This window comes from Rhea americana, unplaced genomic scaffold (assembly GCF_003343005.1).
Source record: "Rhea americana isolate MKP2758 unplaced genomic scaffold, rheAme1 scaffold_14, whole genome shotgun sequence".
Classification (NCBI taxonomy): Eukaryota; Metazoa; Chordata; class Aves; order Rheiformes; family Rheidae; genus Rhea; species Rhea americana.
In genome coordinates, this window is record NW_028185483.1 from 7,869,507 (window position 1) to 7,895,471 (window position 25,965).

Genomic DNA, 25,965 nt, shown 5'->3' on the forward strand with positions numbered 1-25,965 from the left:
CATGGGAGTTAAGCTGAATTTCTCCATTAACGTTAGGAGTAACATCAGGCTCTAAAAACTAAACAAGCAAAACGCTAGCCCACTTCTGCTGGTAAAACTGGAAGGAATCACTATTCGGAAGTCTTTTWTCCTGCCACATTTCATGATTATATATAGAGCCTTCGCTTATCTATCCATTTCCATTTCCTCAAAAAACCTCTAGCAGGGAAGTTTGTCTTAAAATATGCTTGAAATGATTTTGTTATATTTGTGATACAACAGAGACACTGTTTGTCTGAAATTCCTTTCATGGTGCTGCTATTTTGACAGATTAAAAAAGGGAGAAAAATAGCTATTTAAAGGCTTTTGAATGATGTCATCGTTGAAAATCACATGGTAGCATCTAAAATATTCTCAGTATTGTTATGTCCTGGCTGGTTGCTTTTCTTTTATTAGTTTTTGTGTATTCCATATCAACTTCTTRTTTTAAGATTTGTATTTGGTTCGTACTTAACATGCAAGATGATGTTATAAAAATGTGATCCTCCATTTAGACAAACAGGGATTAGTTTTAAGTAAAGTAAAATGAATTCTGCAAAAATACTGAGTAGATCCACAGATCATGTAAATTGGCTCTAATGAAGTTCAAAAACTTGAATTAAAGTCTCAAGTGGCTGTGTAGTTTGACCATATTCATTCCTCTTTTTGTCTGTGAGTAATTGTTCAGGAGGTTTTTGCAGAAAGTAGCTTTCAGGAACAAATATTCTTTCACTGAAAAYCCAAATTGTCACATGAAGGGCATATTTGCTTGAAAAAAATTCTTGTAACTAATTACTCTTTATTAAGAATTCATTATTTATTTATTTTTAAAATTTCCCTTCATTCATKCTGTCTACAGAAACAGCAGAATGTGAATTTAAATAAATATGGTGTTAAAAACCTGCAGATACCTACAGGYTGAACTTTGAAAGCTATGTACTTTATATATACTGCTGACTCAAYGGAGAATAGCCTGGGAAAAAAATGTATGTACGTGAATTTTTTTACAAAGCAGGAGGAAAATGGGCTACATTTAGCAGATAAATTGATGACAACAAATAATGTAAATAACTCTCTCTCTTGAAAGTATTATCTTTGTTGTTAACAACAGCAGGTTTCATTTTCTGTGTCATATGCGCATCTTTTGCTTTCCATAAAGCATTACATGGCAGTTGAGCCTATTGGTAGTCGGAGAACCAACATAAACTCGTAAATGATAGACATCTATATTGTAATGAAAAGGTCCAACCAATTGATGAGTGGGCATAATGCCATTCAAACAGATGGGTCTGAGTATCAGCAGCCAAAACATCAAGTAAGTCCATCAAATGGAGATGTTGAGGCTGGGTAGAATTCACAGCCAGGAACGCTGAATGTTAAGACTGTGTAATTAGCAGAATATGACACCATTAAACCAGCTCTGGGCTGGATTAATTCTGAAAAATATAATAAATACCTTCCACATTATGGAAGGGAGAGCCTGAAAAGATGCTGGACTTTAACAAGATATGACAGATAGAAGTCAGGATATCCAAATCAGGAGCCTGAGGTTTATCTTTCAAGCAGATTCATAGGGCAATGCTGTATTTAGGTATTTCCAGGACTATATAAGGGAAAACCTTTGCTTGCCTAAAGAGAATAGCATGCTACTGATATGGAAGAGTCTGCCTTCCATAGGAAGACCTCAGTTAATAAAAACCAAAGCACTTCTTCCTGGCTAGTATTTTGCCAGRCGGGGTAGAATAGTGTTTGAACACAGCTTTTACTAATTAAAGGTTAAGCTATGATACATGATAATGCAGTCATCCAGTAAGAGAGTAAAAACAAGAAAATGTGACTTTAACTGAATAATTTGTGAAAATTATATCTGATAAAACCTGCAGGAATTAAAATCATATTTAAATTCCATAAACTGGCCACCCTAGAAACCATGAATTTCTCTTCTTTCCTAACACAAAACAGATTTTCTCTGAGATTAATGTGAAAAGTGCATTGTTTATGGTAACTCAGATTTCATAAATTAGCAGTCATCATAATCTGCTTTCCATTTGCACGCTTAGTTTGCTTCACTCCCAAAGACGCACAGAAATCTACCCCTCAGATGCCGACTGAAATGGCAGGGATGCACAGCTATTTTGCAAGCATCTTCCTGTCAGTGCTCCTCTTAGGTACACTCCTCTTAAGGAGTTCTGAGCTTCACTTATGGCACAAACACAACTTTCCTGGAAGAGATGCCGGGAAGAATGGTGTAAAAGATGCCTCCCTCTGCTTCACTGTGCTCGTTTCACTGCTGGTTGTCCAGCAACAAACCGAGACTTTAATAAGTGATTCATGGTGAAACTCTATACAAAACCACAAAAAGAGTAAATGGAATAGTGTTCTCAAGCAAAAAATTAGTGTTCAGAGAGGATATTGGTGCCCAGTAAATGTTAAGGTTTGAGAGAGGCTTAGCCCAGTTTGTCCAAAAGTTTGGAAATCACAAAGTTGTAAGTACTAGACTTGGTCAGATTTAGGGCATGCTTTCTGTGCCACTGTATAGGTTTTATTTAATAAGGCTCTGTAATGAAATTAGTGGGAAGGAGAGGAGGAAATAAATATGACAAGACAATTTATGTTGAGCATTGAATTGGGGAATTCTGGCTTCATCTTTGGCTGAACTTATTGAACTGGCTTGGTCCAGAAAGGCAATTTACCCTGTTTGTGGCTTAAATCCTTGTCTGCTAGCACTTCTTTCCTATTTAGAGAATCAGCAATGYTTTTGCTGAAGAGTATCTAGTCACCTATCCCAAAGGCTTCTAACAATTTGCAGTGGCTTGCTAGRAATAATCAGAATTGCCCAATAACTCAAGACGTGGACAAAGACTGGGAATTAGAGTGATTCTGCTGCAAGAGAGAAAACTTTAGGCCCAGTTCCTGACTTTGGTTATGTGGAGAACAGTGTGCCAGTGATCAGGCCCATGCCCTCGCTCTGTTAGCTTACTAGTACAAACGTAGATACTGACTCTTAATAGCTGGACACCTGAATTGTCACAAGAGTTATGAATGAAGGAAACTATGATATTGACTTTTAAAACCTAAACTTAAAAATAATTCAAGTTCAGTCTCAAAATCACTTCCATTCTGTCCTTCATTTTATGGCTATGACAGCTGAGATACCTCACATAATCACTTGTTTCCTTCAGCTAAGCAATCCAGGCATCTGCTCTGTGCCAAGCGCAGCTGAAGTCCTAATAGGCAAACATATCACTGACATATTTGTAACTCCACTGGTAAGTATGGTTGGCGCTGTCTGAGCGCACTAGACTAGTATTTCAGCCAGGCTGAGATGAGGGTATGGCAGACCCGGAGCTAGAAGTGCTACCCTTCTTGGCAYCCATCCTGCTGCAGGCACAGCCTGGCTTAGATAGACAGGAAGGAGGATTCACATCGGGCTTCACTGCTGAGTTTGGAAGATGCATGTTAAGTAAGATAGCCAACCAACATGAGGGCATGACACAGGGGTATGGAAATGCAGGTCAGAATCCAACATGTTCTAGAAATCCAGCTTATAGCTTATAGCAAAGACCTGCTTTACCTCTCTATCACCAGTACTTGAGAGAAACTGGCCTGTAGCCAGACAGTGCAGCCAGATCAAAAGAAGAATCATCAAGAGCCTTGCTAAAGGTGAGGCAGGTGTGGTGATTGCACCTGATTCTATTCAGCTGGCCCAAGGTTACAAAAGGATAGGGAAAGGGCATGCACAGCAGTGAGAGCTAGGAAGGCACTGTTCAGGGGTGGCAACAGCAAAGCCCAAAACAAAATAGGAAAGAAACTGGTTCTTCTTCACATTTGAGCACCTTCTTCCTCTACCTCAACATTTGTATATATACTTAGTTATCTAAGAGGGTTCTAATATCACTATGGGAAAGCAGGATGATATAGCTACAGTGCATGTTAATGGACCTGAAACACACAAGAGCAAAAATTTGGCTGACCTGAGGATGCTCAGCAAATGGTGAGTGTTTATTTTTTTCATTATTTGTATGGCATTATATTCACATATAATTTTCAAGCAAAAGTCAAATCTTGGTCTGGCCCAAGCTGACCTGCTGAAAATGAATTAGCAAGCTTGCTCTCAAAGATGTTTGTGATCTTAGGTGGGATGTGATCAAAACAAACATAGCACAGCATGGGTGCGGTCTTTACAGATGATGGAATGTTAATATTAGTTTTTCCAGAGACTAGAAGTTTGAGAAACTGCAGAAAAAAATATTTTTTTCTTTTGCACTGCATGGTTTATTTGTAGTGGGTGGAGCTGAGGTGGTAAAGGTTAACCACTCTTATTTTTTTTATATCCATTAAACCAATCTAAGTGCCCTGACAAAAGTGTAATATCATTACTGTAACTATACTTAAGGGCATTTTACCTTTGTCTTCTCATTTCACAACCTAACCTAGGTACTGTTATTTTTGTAATATCATGTTACCTGAATTTATCTTGTTAATAGCTGTAAAGCTTGATCCCATCTACTGTAAATTATGCTAATCATGGATTTTTTTCAAGAAATGGCTCAGCTGAATTACATGAAGTTACTGACAGAATAAGGTAGAGGGTTGATTTATAAAAACTTGGAGAAAAGGGAAAGCAAATACTAAACATACAACATAGCCAATGTTGCTTAAGCAAGTGTAGTTGAAACAACTTTTCTTTGGCAAGGTGATGTATTTTTTAAACAGAAGTGTTGGTAAAGCCAGCTTTTATTTTGAATAATCAAGGTACAATGCAAAAAACCACAATTTCTGTCTTTTGAATACCTAAAAGACAGTGAGCTTGCAAAAACTGGCCTAAGGGGTCTCTGTTATCTGGCTGAAATTGGCAGTAGCATTTCTGCAAAGGCTGTTTATTACCTGACCTGTAAGCCAGGAGTGCTGCTCTTGACTTTTTTTCCTCTTAAAAAAAGTAGCCATATATAGTATGTTAGGTATGTTGTTTATACTGGAGAGTTTTGGGGAATTACCCTAGCAGGTACATGCATCTGATGATGTCTAGCTGTGTTCTTGGTGGCTGTCCTAGAGCTAAAAATCATTGTACTGCTTTGRTTGCTTGTGCCTGCCTGTGCCTATGGCTCATCTCTCTCACTGAAATTTTCTCTGTAATGCAGCTACTTATAATGACACAGTAACTTCTTCAACACGGAGTGTGTCTTTTGTAGACACTTAGCCATGAGCATATATAACTGCTCTATCACTTCAATCTTTAACACACAAAGTGCTTGACTTGTATTAATGGTCCTACAACAAGTATGAAGTATCGTAAGAATAGAGTCCGTTTTCTGTCTCCTCCTTATTTCATTTGGGCTAAACAAGAACAGGGCTAGCAGATGAGTTATTTACATGAAGGTTGAAAGAAATATCACTCTACTTTCCAGAACCCCTGCAGATATTCACAACTTTTACCAATTTTTTTGTAGATTCCCATTGTTTTTTACTTAAAAATATGGCAGAACAGAATGAAATGGAGTTTTAAAAAAATGAAAAAAGARATTCAATTTCATTGCCCAGCATGTAACATTTTTCTGTGTTTCAAATATGCTGTAAAACTAGATCTCCATGTCTTTTTAATAGAGAAACTTAGCACTTTGAAAAAATCACAGTCAAATATGAGAAGATTGATTCAGCTTTCTATAGTTATATTATTATGATATTTTCCTACTTTGGTTGCATTCTTTTGTTTTCAGTGAGTTTTGTGCTTTAACTGTGGAGAAATAGAAGTTTTTCAAAATTAACTTGTACCTTAAATCACATATCAAGTGAAAGCCACGCATACAAACATTGAGGYATATGTGGCTAGTAAACAGGTAAGTCCCTTCTGCCCTGAGTAGTTTAGAGCTTTAAGGCCAGGATGACTTTACCTTTCCTGTAAAGACTATTTAGGCAAGTAGCACTTTTTTGAGACTTGATATATCTCCTAACAGGAAACAGCAATAAGTAGGAGAAAAACTCTTGAAATTATCGATTTCCTTTTTTGACTACCCGCCTTGTAGTCCTACCCACCCTGACAGCACCTTGTCTAACAATCTGTTGATAATCCAGTGGTGGCTTTTGTGAGGTGTCAAATTTGGACTTTGTCCTGGATCAACTTGTTACRGTCTTTCTGTGTAAAGCACTGTTTGTACAGCGGTCTGAAGAATGGGAAAACACACTGTTAATATGAAACAGCGGCTGTTATGTTTAAGTATACTTAGAATTAATGATAACTTCAGATTTAAGCCTATATAATAAAAATCTACTATCCATAGAAAACTAAGTGATTATATTTCTTTTTAAAACTTAGGCATTTTAGAAAGAAAAGCTAGTTTCACTAAAATAATTGTTTTAACAGTCATATTTAAAACTGTCTTCCTCAGTACCTGGCCTGTTTTGTTTAGAGGGAGACATCTATTATCTCCTGCATTTTGATCTAAAACATAGTAAGTGGCATGAGACAAAGAGCATCTGCTTTCACACTTCTCATGAAGTTTCTTTGAACACAGTCTCTGTGCTTGCAAGGAGTAAAGATGACATTCATTGATTTTTCTATGTAAGGCWTAAAGATTCACTTCAAAACATTTTAACCCTTCACACAGCAATGACCTGTTTGGGGGGAAAAAAAGCATTTTTGTTTTTGTGCTTCTAAAGGGCGTGGACAGAGCAATTGCTTAGGTGCTGAAGTCCTCCCTTAACAGAGGCAAGGTAATGGTAAATACAAATCTCACCTCACCTCCCCATGTTGTCTGAGCTAAAGAAGTGTTATCAAGGAAAAAGTGGACAGCCTTTGGACTCGCTCTGTCCTTGGCTTGGCTGTACCTGCCAAGAAGAGTGGTGGTTGTTGCCAATTGCTGGTGGTATGAGAGGCCCTTTGGGAAATGAACGGAGGCTGCTGAACTTGTTTTCTTTAGGCTATTCCACCCTATATGATCATACCAAACCATAGATTCTTTTGGCCTTTAAGTCCAACTGGGATGAAAGGACAAATAAGATGCTCCATTTCTTGTTTTTTGAGGTGAGTCTTGTGGTGGGTGCTTAGAGTTTGTTTTACCTGAACAGCTGCTGATACTTAGCTGGCTTACTGGTTATTTTTTTAGCTGTCTGCCTGGGCATTTACTGTAGGCTGTGTGTTTGGTGGCTGGCTGGCTCTGGGCCACCTGCCTGGCCCAGTGTCGGGTGATGCTGGGCTGTCTGGGCATCTGAACGGGCCGTTCTCTGTGAGCTGTCCCATTGGTTTTGTGCTGCTTCATGTAGGATTGCCTGGGCTTAAGCTGCTCTAACTGGCCATCTGCTCTGTTTCCCTGCATCATCAGCTAATTTATTCAAATCTTAAGCAACCCCTGTTCTATTACTGGTTTCCCTTCTATTATCTCATAGCTTTTTAACAGAAGGAAGAACAGGGTATCTTCTCTCATCCCTGCACCAATTATTACTGGACATTGCTCAAAAGAATGAGGAGACAGGAAGAAACTTCTTTTTCAGTGCCCAGTGAGCAGCAGTGGTTGCCTCCAGCTGGTTGAAAGGAGGAGCATAAAGAGCATGTCCTAGACGCTGTTAGAAAACGCTAGCACCCCAGAGGTAATGAAATGGGTTAGGGCTGTACACAAATAGGTACTGCAGACATCTTGTAATCCCCCAACATCTCTGATTCTTAGGGAAGAGTAATTTCAAATGATACTGAGTTTGGACTAAACTCATGTACTAGAATTCAATACCACTGGCAAAAGGTAAATGCGAAATGCAACAAGAGTCAAACTCAATAAAATATTTTATAAGAGGTTAAAAGTCTAGCTGATAACTTCTATGATATAATACTCTTATATTTTACTTAGTACCACTCAATGGCTGATTTTTTAAGAGAAAACTATACTACTATGTAAACCTGATGAAGTTCATTACACTGAGTAATTACTAAAGGTCACAGACTGACTGAAAATGAGGAAATGACTCTCTCAGTGGAGACTCTGTGAACCYGCCCTTGATTCCTGCTCCTTGTCTATCAGCAGAGAGGTAGTGAATGAGGGTATATAAACACCGTCCTTAACCTGCTCTGGATCAAATGGCAACTCAACAGCAATAATTTTAAAGTGGCCTGCCAGATGTCATATTTAGGACCAAAAACTTCTAAGGTGGCACACACTGTCTTGGAAGGCAGTAATGACGAGAAAGTTTGAAAGCCCAGATAGCCATGTCTCTTCCAGTACCATGTAGGTTAGCTGTGGCCTGACTTGTATACATCAAATTAAATGACTGAAGTTTTCCCTTTGGTCTTAGGATGTGTTAACCTGCTACTTGGAATATTAGTCTGTTATTGAAATTAGAGACCTTTAAAAGTTAATAGCATGGAATAGAGAGCAAAAGCTGCAAAATTTATTTATATAGAGAGAAACTTTCCAAGTTTTGGCTGAGAGGCCTCTATAATGATGGGCTATATATCTTTTTACTGTAGAGGTCATCTTCCTTTTCTTCCTGCAATAAATTTCTTCCCAACATCTTACAGAAACACAAAGCTTGTACTGTATATGTGTAAGAATTTGCTTCCTGGATATGATCCTTTTTTTTTTTTAATCTACCATTGATCAAATATTTGAGATTATACTGAGCTTGAGAACTGTAGCATGGAATTATGAATGCCACATCCTGGACCTGAAATAGTCCTGACTGTTTTTTCTTCTTGGTCATTGGTACACTAGGTCAAGTGCACTTTTTTTCCACAAGGAATGTGCTTATTTAAAGTAGTCATTTGGTGTATGGCCTGATTTGAAAATTAGCTACTGTGATAAATCAGGAGACAAAAGGAAGTTTTGAACAGAGRTACTTAGTGTTTTTTTCATAGTTTGAGCTATACATTAAATGTACAGATATACCCTTTCCCTTATTTTTCAATCAGATAGTATTCCTGTAATGAGTATAGCAATTGCTTCTATTGCACTCCCATACAATATAAGGAAAACACTGGACACATGCTTGCTTCTAGCTTCTATRTGATACACAACCTAAAGAAACAAGCATGACAAGCAAGTCTTTTTGTGGACAGACAGTGGCCCCAGAATGCAAACCAGAGAATGCTTTTACAGTATACATTTAGTTCTGTGTGTAAACTTTCCAAGACCATTTCAGACTATTAGTCTGAGCTGCATTACCTCGGAGGGTATTGTAGTTAAGACTTAACTCACTCTGGTAATAAATTACAGTGATGTAGCAGCTTTTATGTCAAAGGATCCTGAAGTGCTTTACAAACTTTACAGTCCATACATGCATGAATCACTTCACCCACCATTGAAATATGGCCAGCCCAGGGATGAATTGTGGCAGCTGTTTAACAGCACACAGCAGTACGACACAATGGGTTTAGGAGAGCAAAGACAACATGCTCTCCCAGTGCCAGTCCAAGCAATTCAGAGGGGTGCTGGAGAACACCTTGGGAGAGAAAAGGAGGGATTTCTTCCTCTTGCACCAGTGCAAATGATCATTATTGGGCTCTAGTATCTGGGATTGCCTTGAGAGCCACCACGTCACTCTTGGCTTCAGTAAGGATTAATCCAAGAATTGGAGAAAATGTGCTTGGTTTCTTGTGCTGAGCAGTCCCTACACAACTGCATAGAAGAAATAGCCAGTATGGGATTGCCCGTCCTTGCCCCATGCGCAGATGTGTACTGTACAAACTTTTGTCAAGAAAGTCCTCTGTCCTGGCTAAAAGGCTTGCTGTCTTAAAGGTGTCTTTTTGAAATTGTCAAGGAAAGTTGGGTAGCTAGAATTTTCCTACCTAGGCTGGAGCTTATCAGGGTTTAGTGGTGCCTCAGTATGGAAAATACTAGAAATGTGCTGTGTTAGTTTAGGCTCTTTTGGATACAGATTGCAATTGGGGAACTGAAGGAAAAAACACTAGTTGCATTCACAGTCCATATCTGTACAGCTACTTGAACAGGACCCAAATCTTTAAAGAGTTAGATAGGAAATTAATTTATTTCCCTTCCCTTTCTGGTTACCAGCTGTCCTCCTAACATAGTGATGGTCCCCATAAAGGCCTTCAGAAGAAACAAGCAATTTCCTGAATAAATCAAATTATTCATTCCTTCTTCCCTTTTTTTCTCCTTTTCAGTGACTGGTATCTTTGGTGACAATCCTGAGCAGTCTTGCTACCAGCTGCTCCAGTCTAGTGCTTTCGTCATTTTACCTTGATATTTCCTTCCTCATTGTTTCCCTAAGTTCACAAAACAATGCCTATGAGTGCTGTGTGCAGGGACTTGGAAAAGGAGAATAGTTTATGGTGACGTGTATCAAACTAAAGCCGTTTTTTTTGCATAGGAATTGATTTATTTGCTCCTTGGAAAAATATCTGAGTTTTTAACTTCTGCAAAAGAGTGTGACTTCCAAGAATTTATTGTTTCATTTTCTTTTGTCTGTAGAGATCCATGGAGACCAGTGGAAGTTGCTGTGAATGTGTGGGTTGAAAATAGAAGTGACTTAAATGTGCAACACCAATAACTGCATTATAGCATCATTAGTTCTTCCTGCCTAGTAATGTAATATTTGTGTGACTAGAGCCCCAGAATGTACAATGTTATGAATTTATATCCAAGACTTCACTAAAGAAATGGTAATTAATATGCTTGCACCTTTGCTCTTAGGGCATCATTGCAAACTCTCCTTTCCCCTGTTAAGCTGTGTAATGGGATTGCATGAGAGTGTGCACTACTCAGCTGCAGAATCAGACCCTTACAACCCTGAAACAGACCTTTATAAGCAGGAAGCAAATACTTGAGAGAAGTCCACTGATTTCCTTAGGCTTTGAGTGAAGCCCTTAAAGAGTTAAAAATAAATATCAGAAAGCAATAGCCTACTTATTCTCTAAAGATAGACAAATTTCATTCTAAAACAGAATTTCTAAACAGATTTTTACATATAAAATACTGTAGGTATTGAACCTAGTTTTTATGTATCAACTCTCTGCTGAACTGAATCTTTTGCTTGTAAATGCGCTGAGCCTTAAAAGCAATTTCTGTCATGTCCTCCTTCATATTCCTATCTCTTTCATCACCATCCAAAAGGAAACACTTTAACTTCARGCAATAAGAAGCTTTTAATTCAGATCTAAGTTTACATGAGTTATCTCCATTACAGTGTACATTTTTTAAAAAAATTAAAAATTAATTAGATCATTTCTACTGTTTTGCCTGTTTAAAATATATAATAAAACTTCAATAAATTATATTCTGGATCATATCAGCATCTTCTCAAGAAAATGAAGTTAAATCTTTGTTGTAACCAGCAGCTTAATTTTCATTAGGCTAGCTATTCGATAATTAGTCATGCACCATAAATCAAGTCCCCAAGTCTTCTCCAGGTTTCTTAATTGAGAATTATTGTTTCTTGGCTCTGTGGCTAAATGTGCAGCAAGTCTGAGGAGTGATAGATGCTGAATCTAGCACAAACAGTTTGAAACAGTCAGAACTTGATAGATCATTGCCCTGAAGGGGCTTGTAATGGCGGAGAGACTATGAATTTCAAAATTAAAGGTTTGTTCTTAAAAATCACAAGTGTAAAAGCTAGCTGTCATTTACCAAAAATGTCCTAACCTTCAGTCACTTTTCCTTTCATTACTAGTTGGATTTCAGTAGTTTTTCTAGTGACTATTGTAAGGAGTATGTTTGAATGTATTTGAAAAGTTAAAGTGTTGGCTTGGAAAGACCAAATTCAGATTACTTTTGCTCTCTCTTTGGYTGATGATGTCCTTTTTCTGGTAAATCTCATTAAGAAATATGGAAGTTGTTTCATTTCTGGTACTTTCAAACACTGAATGAAATGGTGGCAGTCATCTCGGAGCCAATATGAGAGAACAGATGGGCCTGCTACGCATGCCCCAGGTCATAAAATAATTTCAGATATGATGCAATTGTGGCTAAGTAAAAGAYTTCTACAAAGTCAGAAATATATTACTTCACTGAAAGAGGGGAGCCTTTTGCAATTTTTCTTTTGACAGCCTAGCAGGCTTTGCACAGATCTCGGCTCATGTTTGCCATCCTGTAGATAAGGACAGCCACAAGGTTTTCTGCTACTCATGACTTGCTTCCTTGTGATGTGGCAGCCGAGACCTGATGATGACCGCAGCAGGAAACAATGCAAAATGCTCCATAAATTTGAATGCAGGAATCAGCTGATGCTAGAAATCTAGGCCTAAGAATTTTAGCTGAGAATTTCCAAATCATGTTTTAGTTTTGTATTGAAAACCTTCACATGTAGCTCTATTTTGGGGGAAAAAATGTAAACTCAGAGCTTATCTGTGGTTTATGTATGGGTGTTTATAAATTGTGACTGGCATTAAAATTGTACCAGACACGGTCTTCTGTAAGTCATAACAAAATATAGTTAAATATATTGGCCTTTGTGGCTTTGGCTGAGTAGTTGCTGCTCCAAGTGTTTCTTCTGGGAAACCCAGTGAAGGCTGGTAGGGAATGGTGGACGTGTGGCTGTAGCGCCAGCAGACGTTGCGCGCTGACTTCCTGTATGGGTGTTCTGGCGTGTGCTACAAATGAGTCTTTCCTGGCCAGGTTCCTATACTTCCAAGATAGGTTCTGCCTGCCAGTTCCAGGAATTTTGTGTGTATGTAATAGTGTTATAACTGTGGCACTTTTATATGCCCTAGGAAAAAAATATTCAGAAAAGACAACGGTGCATGATAGGTAATAAATCTCTAAGGAAGGTTTYGGTAGTAAAATTCTATAAGTAATAAAATTTAAGAATTTTAATTTTTAAGAGGGCATGTTGTCAATTGGGAGAAAGGTTATTAAAATCTATAATCAAATAATTATTGTATTTGTGGACCATGTTCAGGGGCTTGAAATGACTGTGCAATCTTATTTTTGTAAAGATTTCTTCTTGGAAGGGAAAGCCATTTGCCTAGGGGGTATATTGATTTCATTCAGCTGTCACCATCCTTTTGTAAGATGTTACAGACAGAAAGCCAAATTTGGGCCTCAATTTATTCAACTTTATTTTATTTTTGCATTGTACTGAATCTAAATGTGTTGCTCTGATTATAAACCAGGATCATTTTCCAGCAGAATTCTCCAGTTTTGCACCAGATTGAATTGTAGCTGGGAAAGTAGTGGAAGAAGGAGCAATGTGGATGTGGAAGGTGACGTGGAGGTGAGGGACTTAGTTCAGACGCAAGAGTGAGTCTGAAGCCTTGCTCTGGGTTCAGGTGATGCTCTTGGTCTGGAGAGCTACCACACTAGCCTTGTGATGGRGAAATGAAAGCAAGCCAAACCCAACCCATTCTGTCGTTCCATGGGAGAGGTAGACTGTGCTTTCCATAAGCACTCACTTTTCTTGCACGTGGTTTTACACTGCAGAAAGAAACCTTTATATTGGGCTATTTTTCTGATGTGGAGATAGGAATTGCAGCTCTCTGGAGCACAGATTTTGTGGAATTGCAGATTATACAGTCAGCATGTGCAACTCCTGTGTAAAACAGGTCGTGGACTTTCCTTTATTAATTGGTGAGAGCTGACGTGTCAGTGGCGATGTGAAATCTCGGCCAGCACAGAGGATGCCAGCTCACACTGCAGCCGTTCTTGCTTGCCTGCCCAGCTAGCAGGACTGTGCGCTTGGTGGCTTTTGGCTTAGGGTGTTTTGGGGCTGGAGGCACTTGGCTCTAGCCTGGTAGGAGCAACTAAATAAGTTGTTAGAGGACCGGAAGGATCAGAATTTACTCTCTGAAGTGCTGAGCTRTGAGCATCGAGACGAGGATCCTGATCCTGCTGAGGTTTATGGGAGATCTGGGAATTTATTTTCCCAACAGAACTGTAGGCAAAATTCATGGCTGAGTTCCCTGTTAGTAGAATCTTGTTGTTTTTGTCAGTTTTCTGCTCAGAATTGTAGAAATATTGCATCATCGGCTGTTCTTAGGATGCTTATCCTTTGCAGTTATGAAAACATCTCTGGCAAATATAATTTACACCTGAGTTAAAACACTGTTATTAGTGTTTTGCATTTTGTCTGGCTTTTAGAACTACACAGACATATTCATATTCAGAACTGAAGTCCCCTCTGCTCTCCCATTCCCATATTTTACACATGCAGAAAAAAGAAAATAGAATGTCAKATTTAAATATCAATTAAAATATAATCTTAATTGCTATAAACTTCATTTCTGTGATRCTAAAAACTTAAGAATGTGATTGCTATTCCTGAAGATGCAAACTAAGACGACATCTTATAATTTTCACTGTATAGCTTTTTTGTTTTCATGATGCAGAGGAGCGTATGTTATTTCACTGACAATTTACTGCACTGCATATAGATTAAAATAAGAACAAATTTTCTTACTCTCTCAAATATCATCTTCCATCAGTGTCCCACAGTCAGAATCTCACCTTACCTATAGAGAGATACTATGGTCATGCCATTAAAATGAAAAGATCAGAAAATACTGTAGCTGTTGCTCCTCACAAGGTGTGAACTCTTCCGCACTCGATATATTTAGATAGTTTTCCATTAGTGTAATATTTGTAATGTGAGCAGCAACTAGTGGAYGGATGAATCTGAATGGGGATGCATGCTCCATGTAAGGAAGAGGCAGTGCTTACTCAAATGCTGTTAAAATTCCCTCATTTACAGCTCCTGGAGATGAAACATACAGCAGATTGCCTGTAACCATAGCAATTGGCCTCGACATGAAAGATCTCCAGCATAGAGGTAGTGGTAATGGCAGAAGCTGAGTGGAAGATAAAGGTGTACAGACAGAGACAGTACTAGGTGGAAGTGAACTACTGAATAAGTGAAGATGACACAGCCTAGATGGATTCAGACCAATTTGTGAGTTTGCTGAGAGGGTTTGGGTTGGTGGGGTGACTTAGGGGAAAGAAAGGGAAGAGAAGGCTGAAGGGAGACGGGAGGTTTTGGTACTGACTTGGCATAGATGACAATCAAAGGCTCCTCTGAGAGGGGAGACTTTGCTGCTGAGAGGCTGTTGTCTCTTGTGTCTCCACGAGGTGGGACAATGAGGACAACTGGATTTGGGGGCTCCTGTTATATCAAAATATCCCACTTCACTGATGGGGCCTGTGCAGATCTCCTGCAGTGTAGTGTTATTTCTCMGCGAAGGATTACAGTGTGATTCCTGTTGTTAAGAAATGGCACTCAGGAAGATGTGGCTCATTCTACATCCCAAAAGARTGCCAGAGGTGCCAGCCTTTGGGTTCAAGTAATAGTAGGAAAAACTGTATAAGAAAAACTGCTGAAAAGATGAAGGAAACAGTTCCTAAAATTTCCAAATGCCTCGAGTTATGAGTGCTGGTATAAACAAAACATCTGGGACCTTTACTTCAATTTTTTGCTTGTCTTCATTTTCAGAGCAAACTCTTTTGAAAATATATAAAAGTTGTCCTTCTCACTATTTATGTCCAAATTAAAAGGAACCAGTCTGAAGAACAGCTACTTTACTTAGTGACCTCTGATATTATGGATGAGATCATTTCTTTAATAATGATCAAAATGATCTATGGGTCCCAAATGAAAAGACTYAATTTACAAGATAGACCAGGGATTGGAGCTCAGGAAAACTTCATTTCATAAAACCTTCAAATTCATATGTATGACGTACATCTATCCAAGATAAAATAATTCCATGAGTTCACTTAAAAAAACTGAGGCTGATCTGCTAAAGACTCTCACCCATTCAGGTCAATGCTACCATCATTTTTTTTGTAAAGTCTCATTGAGTTWCGTCTTGAAAAAAATGTCAGTAATGGGTCTGCTAGTAAGTGATGGTCTAAATCTCTCTGATTAAGAATAACTTAATTTGAGCAACCAGAAATATGTATGAGTAAGAGCACAGTGCAAGGAATCTGGCAGGTAGAGTTGATGGTTTCCATACCTTACTCCAGGGCTGAGCTGGATTCCTGAAGGGACTCAATTTCCACATGGCCAGTAAATTTACCATGCTGTGCAGGCTGCATAAACCCATTGGTCTCCCTCATGCTCCCTTTTCACTACTACTACTTTGCTTATAAAAGTTATTTTTGGTCAGCAAGACAGTTCTTTACAGAAAGCATAGTAAACATGAGATTTATACAGCTATGTGTCATCTTTAAATCTACTCAGCTCCCTGGGTAAAAAACAGGATCACAGCAGTGAGCATTTTAATAAACAAGCAAAGACATTAAAAAAAAAAAAAAAAAAAAGTCTAGGAGACTGTTACAGTTCAACCCCTTGTATCTAGGCTGTGGGAATAAGCTTGAGGCTTGTATTCATGTTCCCATTCTGGAATATTTTCTCCCTGGGTTTGGTTCTGAATTAGAGCTGTAGAGGATCAGCTGTGATTCACTGTTTTGCTCTTGTGATTTTGAAGCAATCAGAAACTCCCAAAGCCAGCTGACTTTGCAAGATTTGAGGGCTAAAATCTGATTAAGCATGGTTGCTGGATATCACCCACCATCAAATCACTGGTTCATCTTTTCAGCAAACCTTTAGGAACATATGATTGCCCTGAGATGTCTGCTGAGAAAGAGATATTCTTTTATGTCTAAGGATTGGCTGGCATTGCTATCACTAGTATCTGGCAAAATTTCATTTTCTGCTATGATTTGTGTTTCTAAATTTAATTTAGTGTGGTGCTAGCAGCTTGGAATAAACTTCAGTTATAAACTCTAATTAAAAAAAAATAAATCGGAAATATAAACTATAGTCTTGACTACTAGTTAAAGATTTATTCCAAAGTTCATCTACAATTAAAACACATCTGAGCCCTAAACTAGAAAAGTTTTTACACTGTTTCTTTGTGAATCTAGATAGTCCTCAGATGCCTGGATTTTAACATCTGCTAAATATGGTTAGTATCACTGTCAAATTGGAATGAGTCTTCAGCAATTGGGTCCAAGTCTGCAATCATCAACTGTCTAATTTGGTAATGGTAACTTCAGTAGCTGCAGAATCAAGACTGATAATTTCTCCCGTATCAAATTTATGTACATTGTAATGTAATGAAAATGTTCCCCAAGGAGATTTCCTTTGCTACGTACCACACACAATACTAGTTAATCTCACTTCTGCTTTTTATATTTTATCTACTGATATTACTGTCTCTTGGGGGAATGCCTTGCCTTATATTGGTGCAAAATGCCTTGAATGCCTTGTATTTGTAATAATATATATTAATGTTATTTTTGGAAGATTGGTATTTTTACAATAATAATTTACTGTAGGCCTCAGTCTAGCTTAAATATTGTAAACTGAACTGAAAYGACCAAATTAAATACTGAATCTAGACAGATCTGAAAGGTATTCAARCTCCTTGAAGGTGTTTATGATACCAGTAGTTACAGATGAGGCTTCTGGAGGAAACTGCTGTTCTCTGGTAGAAGATGCAACTTGCAATGGGGAAACATGCCAAAGCTTTTCTGCAGGATACGAGTCACTCTGAAAATATGTAGGGGCACCASTTTTCCACTCTGAGGTCAAACTGTAGTCAACACCGATGCCAATACGTGCGAGCGCGTATCAGTAATGACAGTGCGCCTCGGTCGGCAGCGCTGTTAGCTCTTGGCTGGGAGGTCGCGAGTTTAAGTCTCCCGCCAGGACTCGGGCTGATCCCGAGCGCCGGCGCGGTGGTGCGACGCCCGGAGGTGTCGAGCCGTTTGAGGTGCCGTCCTTCGTGAGATGAGATGTTAATCCAAAACCCCTGCTGCTGCCTAGGCAATGTCTCCATGGCGCTTTTGTGAAAAAAGGCMGGCTGAGCCTCCTCCGCGGCCAGAACTCCCCGCGGCCGAGCGGCAGACCCCGGTGTCCGAGGCCGGACACAAGCCGTTGTGTTATTGCACTGCCATTACTGTATTTAGTTAAGTAGAATGGAAACATTGTCGAGTGTTTTAGGATGAACAGGGTACGAAAGGCCTAATATAAAAGCCAAAATCCAATGTAGTCTTCTAAATTCTATTGTTTATCATGTCTCTGTACACAGACACACAAATATTTTATATATATATTTAGAAAGTGAGCTCTGTTAAAAATTACATTCAGTTTGCACCCATTCCATTTATATTATGTTGAACAATTATATTCCTTCCCTCAAAATGATTTTTTACCATTTTGAAATAAGAACTCTGCATTTAATATCACACGTTCTTTAATAAAAGAAACATATTGTTTAGCTTGTCATGATACAGAGTTGCTTTTCTATAAACCCATTAAGCATGGGTACTTGGGGGATATTTTCTTCAAAGCAAATAGAAATTCTGGGAAGAAACATGTTTTAACAACTGTCTATGGTTAAAAATGAGAAATAGTAGAAAGCTTGGATGTCCTCTGAGGAATAGGGTGCTATATGCAGCATTGTAGAAATGTCATCTGAGATTGGTTATGGAGTAGGAAGATGGCATATTACATTTTAGTTCATTTTATTGCATTTCATTTCATTTTATCTTTTATTTTGGTTTATCTTGTTTTATTTTGTCTTATTCTACTTTAGCTTCCCTGAAACTTTGACTAAATGTAATGTGTTAAATGCACATTTTATTTACAGTATGTTGTATTGATAGGTGCATGCTTGTGTGACCTAATTCCTAGGAACTCCATATAAAGAGTTAATATGAAAAAGATTAACAGGTAACTCTGAGTCTGGGTGCAAATCAGAATAATGTAAGAATTTTGCATTTAACACATTGAAGTGCTCCTTCCCCCTCAAATTAGAAGCTCCATGATCCTCTGATATCAAAGTATCTATTTAAGAAAATAAATTGGGGAGTAAAACTTCAAAATAGTGCAACCCCCCCCCCTTTTTTTACCCACTTTGCATAATATAAAGTGCTTAAACTCTTTCTGCAGCAGTCCTGCTGGCTTTCTGTTGCTTGATATTCTGACCATTTTTGAACCCTTGAACTCTGACGGAGAGGAGGGACTTGGAGAGGTTGTCATCTGATCTATGTAAGAAGGCAAAAGGAATAGCTTTCTCTTTAATAGCACTCTTTTCTGCCTAACAGTTGGTGGGAGATTAAAATGATCTAGGTGGATAAGGCAGGTTAAAGGTCAAGGGACACCACAACTCCCCCTCTCCCCCACATGTCAAAATATAGACAGGTCGTTAGAAGTTAAAATTTTATGCCCCTTTCCCAAATATTTCAGTCTATTTATGCACTAATTTTTATTGTAAATTCCAGTTCTTGAGGGGGACGGGACCCCTACTAGGCTACTGTCCAGCCTGTATAGTCGTCAGGTGCTGACATTCTGAGTTTCAGCCATATTAATTGCTGGATAAAGGCTATAATCCCCTCTCTTTGAAGCCCAAGACTGATTTTTAGGCAGTACTTCAAAAGCAGCACACAACTGAAGAGGCATATTTCCTACTAGCACTGAATCAACATGATTTACTCTGTTTGCGTTCGTCTACATACGCCTTGCATATTTGGCTGCACAACAAAAAGGTGCGAGTTGGCTGTAATATAGTCTAAGGAGAGGTTTTACTATCCTGAAGTTGATATATGGCCTCATCTGAGACATACCGTTCCAGATCTTTGCTTTAAGCATCATTAGGAAAGCATAAACTCCTATATCATGCTTTTGTTACCAATGAAAAATCTTGCTTTACGTTTCTAGATTTTTTTTTCCTCCCCGCAATATCATATTAAAACTATAATTTAGAGTGAGGCTGATTCTTAAACTGTGAATAAATAAGGACTGTGTTTTGAAAAAGCAAACCTTTCTCAAAGCACAGCTTTTAATATCTTAAATACAGCAGCTTCTTAATTAAATGAAGCTGTGATCCAGCAGCAAAAATCCATTATTAAGAATAAATAAACATAATGTTTAGCTTGTTTCCAGGAAAAAGAAATGGGCAGAGAGGTCTTTTCTTTGTAAATAGATTTCTAGCAAATGGGGAGCTCTTGGTGTTTGTGTGTACTTCACTTCTGGCTGTCTCTTTTTGTACTGGTGTGCACTTCACTTCTGGCTGGCTATCTGCAGAGCTGTGCTATAGGGACTTTCTCATACAGGATTTGCCAAGTATACTTAGTGTTATGTTTGAGAAAGATTAACAATATTTCAGATCAAAGGAGAATCCTGCTGCACGGTCTTACAAGATTGTCATTCACTCCCATTATGGCTCATTTGCACAAGATTTTCATGTAATATGAGCCATTGTTTTGATGGCAGTGATTTGACATAAAGACAGGGCCAAAATGCATCTCAGAGTCCCAGTCCGTCAGGCTGGGGGGTATCTTGGTCGCAAAGAACTTGCCAATCATAAAATGCAACTTTGTCTCAGTTATATTAAAGCCTTTATCAGGTGGAAAACTTCTGAATGAGCATTGATTCTAGGAGAAAAACTGACAATGGCCATTTTTATTAGAGCTTAGATGCTGTTTTAACTGGGCAATGTTTTGGTTAATGTGAAATGCAAACCTCCAGTTAGGAGTAATTTTGGTGAGCCGCGTAGTGCTATGGCTTGTTTGTTACATTAAAATACTGAGTTTGTTTTAAGATGCTTCAGAAAAGTTGGAGAGCCTCGCACCAGGCATGCCATATGAGAAATGTATTTATCCCAGTGTTTATATTTTAACTTAGTAGCTTAGTTTTTAGAATTAAATGYGCCATATGGATGCTTAGCAGATGCTTTAAAATGCAGATGCATTTGGGCGTACTGCAAAACAGAAATCAATAAAATCAGGGAAGAAAAATAGCATTTACAGAATATTTTTCTTCAAATCCTGTCTTCCAAGTAATTTTTGGGGGGTAGAGTCAGATTTTGTTGGTAAGTAAGCGTTAAACTTTGTAAAGTCCAGTGAAAGAGGTTTTTTTTAGTCTGTTTTAAAGCACAAGTCAAATCTGGGCACAGCCTGTTGCTTTGGCTTTGATACACTGTTGGGCTTAGGTAGCACGAGAAACTCGGGGCAGGAGTTGATCCGAGATGTGTCAGGCCCAACCCTGCAACTCGCTCGGGCTGAACTCCCCCGGCTTCAGACCAGGACTGCAAGATGCCCCTTCTTTCCCACCCCTAGGGACAATTATGCAAGTTAAACACAAAATTTCAGCTGTAACTGTAAGTTTCCTTGGTTTCTGTGGGTCTAAATTGTCATTAAACTTTTACCTATTTTTTTTCTGCTCAGTTTTGAGGCTTGGTAGTTTTCCAGTGGGGGAAGGAGGAGAAAATTATTATTCATGTGAATGTACAAGATGATGTAGCAAATTTTGTAAGGATTTAAGAAAAAAATTACTTCAAAGAACTGATGGTGTCTGTAATGCTGTTACTTATCCATGTGGAGGTATAATGCTAATATGCACAGAAAAAGATCCAGAGGAAAGTTATTGTACATTAAATTATTTTAAGACGTAAATGGTGTGTTCCTCTCCTTTCTGTATATATTTGTATAATTATTTAATACTTTGTTATGGACAAGGCACCTCTAATAATTCGTTAAAAACTACAAAAGCTATTTTAGAGAGAAATTTTGAAGAATACCATAGTGATGTGTTTCAAGTTTTTTCACAGTTTGGATTGCAAGTTATGCCTAAATAAATCTGGTGTTCTTTTAAATTAAAAATAACTAAAATATCCTTATAAGAAAATGTGTGATGGAAGGAACCTTGAGGCTGGATTATAAAGTCCTGGTAAATGGACTGTAAAGTGGAAACAGTGAAAAACATTTCACTTTGGTGACGATAGCTGGCATGTCCTTCCTAGGCTGTCAAGGCAAAGGATTTATTTCAGGAAACTCATATAGTGTGGAAGGTAGCATCTATATGTCAGCGTTTCCACGGGCATTTAATGGAAAGCTTAAAAATATAATCATTAGACCAATGTTTTTATTCCTCACCAGGAAATGCTTGCAAAATACGTGAACAACAGCGCCCTCTGCATTTGAAAACCCTGCGATTATTAAAAACAGGCTCCTGCTTGCCRAAGGGAGCCTTTTAATTTCAATTACTGTTGTTTTCAGCTGCTGTAGGTACATTTGAGGGGGGGAGGGGTGGACGTATTCTGATCTGCTTGTAAGTGTTACATACCTTTACAGTGCTCTCGGATAAYGTTAGCACATTTAAGTTGCTAGAATTATAGTAATGCATGCTTTAAAGTTACCCAGAACAAACTAGCAGAAAATAGAAGCAAATTCTGAATTTGCACTTCTGAATTTGCTTAAATGTAATTTAGTACGTCGTTAGCTGTGGAGCATATCGCAGTCCGGAAATATGTTTTAGAACAAATCTGTTGTATTTTAATACAGTTTCACTACTAAAATATTAGATACAGAATTAAAATGATCTGKTTTTTTTCAGTGTTTAGAGAAATGTTCTTGGGACTTTTCAGAAACCAGTAGTAAAGCCGGAGATTGATGCATGGCAATATTTCAGGATTTGTTAGGAATAACGATGCATTTTAAATTGGAGAGTTAATTGTATTTTTTTTGTAAAGCTCAAATTTTGCAAGGAAGTAATTATTATAAAAATAGATTAATTTGAAAAAAGTGCTTTACCTCCTATAATAATAGACAGAACAAAACAGTCCTATGTGAAAAGCTCTTATGTAGTACTGATTAAAAAAAATTGTACTTGCTATTTCTATAAGCAATTGCTACACATCAGATGTTAATTAACCTCATAATATTCTTAGTTACCCCTGTAAAAGGCATAAGAAGCTGTTCAATAAATCACAGTATAAATATTATATTTCTCTTAAATAGTTATTCTAGATATTTTCAACTGGCAATAATTTCTTCAAACTAGAAGCAGTGAAATATTGTAGCTATATATATATAGATCATAGATTCGTATAGAAAAGTAGCAAAATACTTTGAATTTCTTTTTAAAAATAAACTATCTATTTATAGTCCTTTAGTAGGGATAATTTAATTCTTTTTTGCTATTTCTCATCACTTCCTTAGTCAATAATTCCTTATCTTTAATATGAAATTAGCTTCTAATAATAACTTTTGCATCTGAAATATGAGGCTTAGAAATGTTCAGGGTTCTTACTACAAGGAATGCAGTTTATGGGTTCAAAGAAAAATGAGTTGGTATGAAAACTATATTATAAAGGACTCATTTTTATAAAATTAAAGTAGTAAAATTAACAACAAAGCATGATGTTCTCCTGTTTAAAAGGAATTGAAAGAGATGCACATTTATGATGTGATATTAATATGAAAAAATATACTTTTTAAAATTTACTAGTTTAAGAAAACTGTCTTTGTCAAAGCAATTTAGGAGAGATAGAAAGCCTAAAATCATTCCATTTCTGCATATGTGCCAGATATTTTTAAGAGGAAATTCAAAGACACATCTGAGTATTAATGTAAGCTAAGATTATTGACATGAAAGGGGTTTAACAATCAGAAAACAATAGTTCTTTGTTACATTTCTACTTTTAAGCAATTTAAGATGCTGCTTGGAAAGATATGAAGTCATGCACTAAATTTTCAAAGATAAAATACTGATGGCTCTTAGTATCAGTGTGTTAATTTAAGAGCAAATTAAAAGAGTAAAAGAATGGTGCAAATAATTTTCCGATGTTCTTGCTTGTGACTGCTGTAATCATCCAGGCTGATTTACAAATGTAGACTTGAAGGTTTCTCAGCTTCCTGCAGTGTAGAAGACTGTTACTTTGGCACTCACGCTCATGCCCTTGTAATCACCACTCAAAACTCTGCCCTGGTACTTCCAATTCCCAATCTCTTGATTGAACACCTCATTCTGTGCTAACAAGGTGTCCAAGGTATTTGAACAGGGGCTGCAGGCAGAAAATTGTTAATGGCTTCACTCATTAAGAGTTGCTGCACTAGTTTTGGTAATTTGGTAACTGTCTAAATTGCAAGTTGATTTTTCCCTTCATTTTRAAGAATGATGCTAAAATTTGAGACCAGGAACATTAACAGCTACAAAACCCCAGAAGAGTGCTTAAATCACAGTATTTGTATTAAAGCAAAAGGTTTTCAGACCAGAAAGTGTATTTTATTTTTGAGGTTATGTTTTAGAATTATTGAGAAATACAAAAACAAATATTAAATGGAAGTTAAAGATGGAAAATGCATAAAAGGGGGATAAGCAACTCTAAAGCAGCCTTCAGATCTTCAGGAAATTATTATAGGAGGCAAAGTTAGCACTGAAATTACAAATGAAAAAGAAACAATTCTTCTTGGGCCTGGGCATGCTTTTGGGTTTAAATTCTTTAAAATCAAAAGATTTACAGCAGCAGCAGCAAACCAAAGTATAGGTACCTGGAAAAAAAAATAAGAATCTTGAAATATTTTTTACTATAGTGTAAGTTAAGCAGAAAGTATGCCAAGATCAGTGGGCCTGATCCTGCTACCCATATTCAAATAAGAATCTTTTCCTTTTTCACTCTTATCTTGCTCGAGTGCAGTGTTTAGGAAGATATCTATTCCCGGGGGAAAAAAAAGTAATAAAGATCGATTAAAATCCATTGAAAAATGATATGTAAAGGGATTTTTCTAGTTGTATCCTTCCTCTCATCTAGGATCACTGAGTTACTTTCGTGAGCTATGGAATATTAAAACAGGGAGCAGGTTCTGTTTGGAGACAACAACTTACACCTGAAGCAATTTCTCTGCTTTCTCTGAGAGAATTTTCCCTGTGGAAGTTTGCTTTTTGAAGTGGAAACAAAGTACTTTTCTTAAAGGTGTAAAAAAGTGTTTTATAGGTTTTTATTTAATCCATTAAAAGTTTGTCATCCTTAAAAACTTCCCGTCTACTCATTTTAAAAGGGGAAATGAAAGTAATTCAGTGAGTCTTCCTGTGCTGTGTCACTTTGCCAGGTTTTGTTGTTTTACGATTACATATACCTATCTTTAAAGCTGTTCTCTTTGTGACTGTGAAAAAGGCATGCACAAACCAAGCGAAACTATAAAGGAAATACTAACACTAGCCACCCGGAAAACACTGTCAAAAGCACACTATAAACTAGGAAGAGATTTTTTCTTCCTGGTATTGTTTTTGTTAGATCAGTGTTAAATATTATTTAACTTTAGAATGCAAATTATTTTCAGGATAAAGTGTGGATAATGTTCTTGTGGTTTGAGCTCTTTCTTTACTGAAAAAGTGTACATTTTAATTAAAATCCTATATGAAAACATAATATTGTAAATATTTTGCCAGATTTGAAATATAGTATGATTTGGCCTTCACAAAAATATTCTAACCAGAAGGCAATACTCATCTAATTTTGTTACAGCAGAATCTCTCTTATTTCTTCTTTAACCAATATTCTTTCATAAAGTTATGCTAGCTGTGTAATTTGTCTCAGCTGGCTGGGATATCTCTGCAAGGTACATGGTTCTTTTTCATGATGGAAACAAAAAATGCAAGCAAAAGAGCAAGCTGTAAGTACTATTTACAATGCTGTTACAGGTTGCTTGGAAATATGCTATGAGTAAGCATAAATGTTAGTTGTTGAGCAGAATATACTTTTTCTATAGTACTGGAGTGCAGCACATAAAGGAAGGTAATATTTGTATTTTATATTCATTCCTATCTTTAGATTCATATTTTTTAAAACTCTAGCATTTATATTTAAAGAATGGAAATTACGCTTATGTGTAAAAAAGCAAACGACCATTTAAGACCAGTTATGTATCAGTTTTCTTCCRTATGTTTGTTTTACTCTTCTCATCTGGCTGCAATTGCAGGGGGAATGGATAAATAAAAATTCTTGGAAGGAAAGTTTGCTTGAGCTTCAATGTGTGATTGGTGTATTTCTGAACTAGACAATGGAGTTTTTTTCTTTCCTTTTAGTAGTTAAGTCATTCCTCTGGAACTGATTGCAAAGATAAAACCCCATCTGTATAAATTGAAAACTTTTCCTTTTGAACTGGAAGTTGAATGCAGACCATGACTTTTCCATAGAAAAATTACAGAAATAATGGGCCCTGGCTGTGGAGGCATCTTTTTTTGTTTTGTTTTTGTTTTTCATGAATTACGCACAAAGTTATTTAA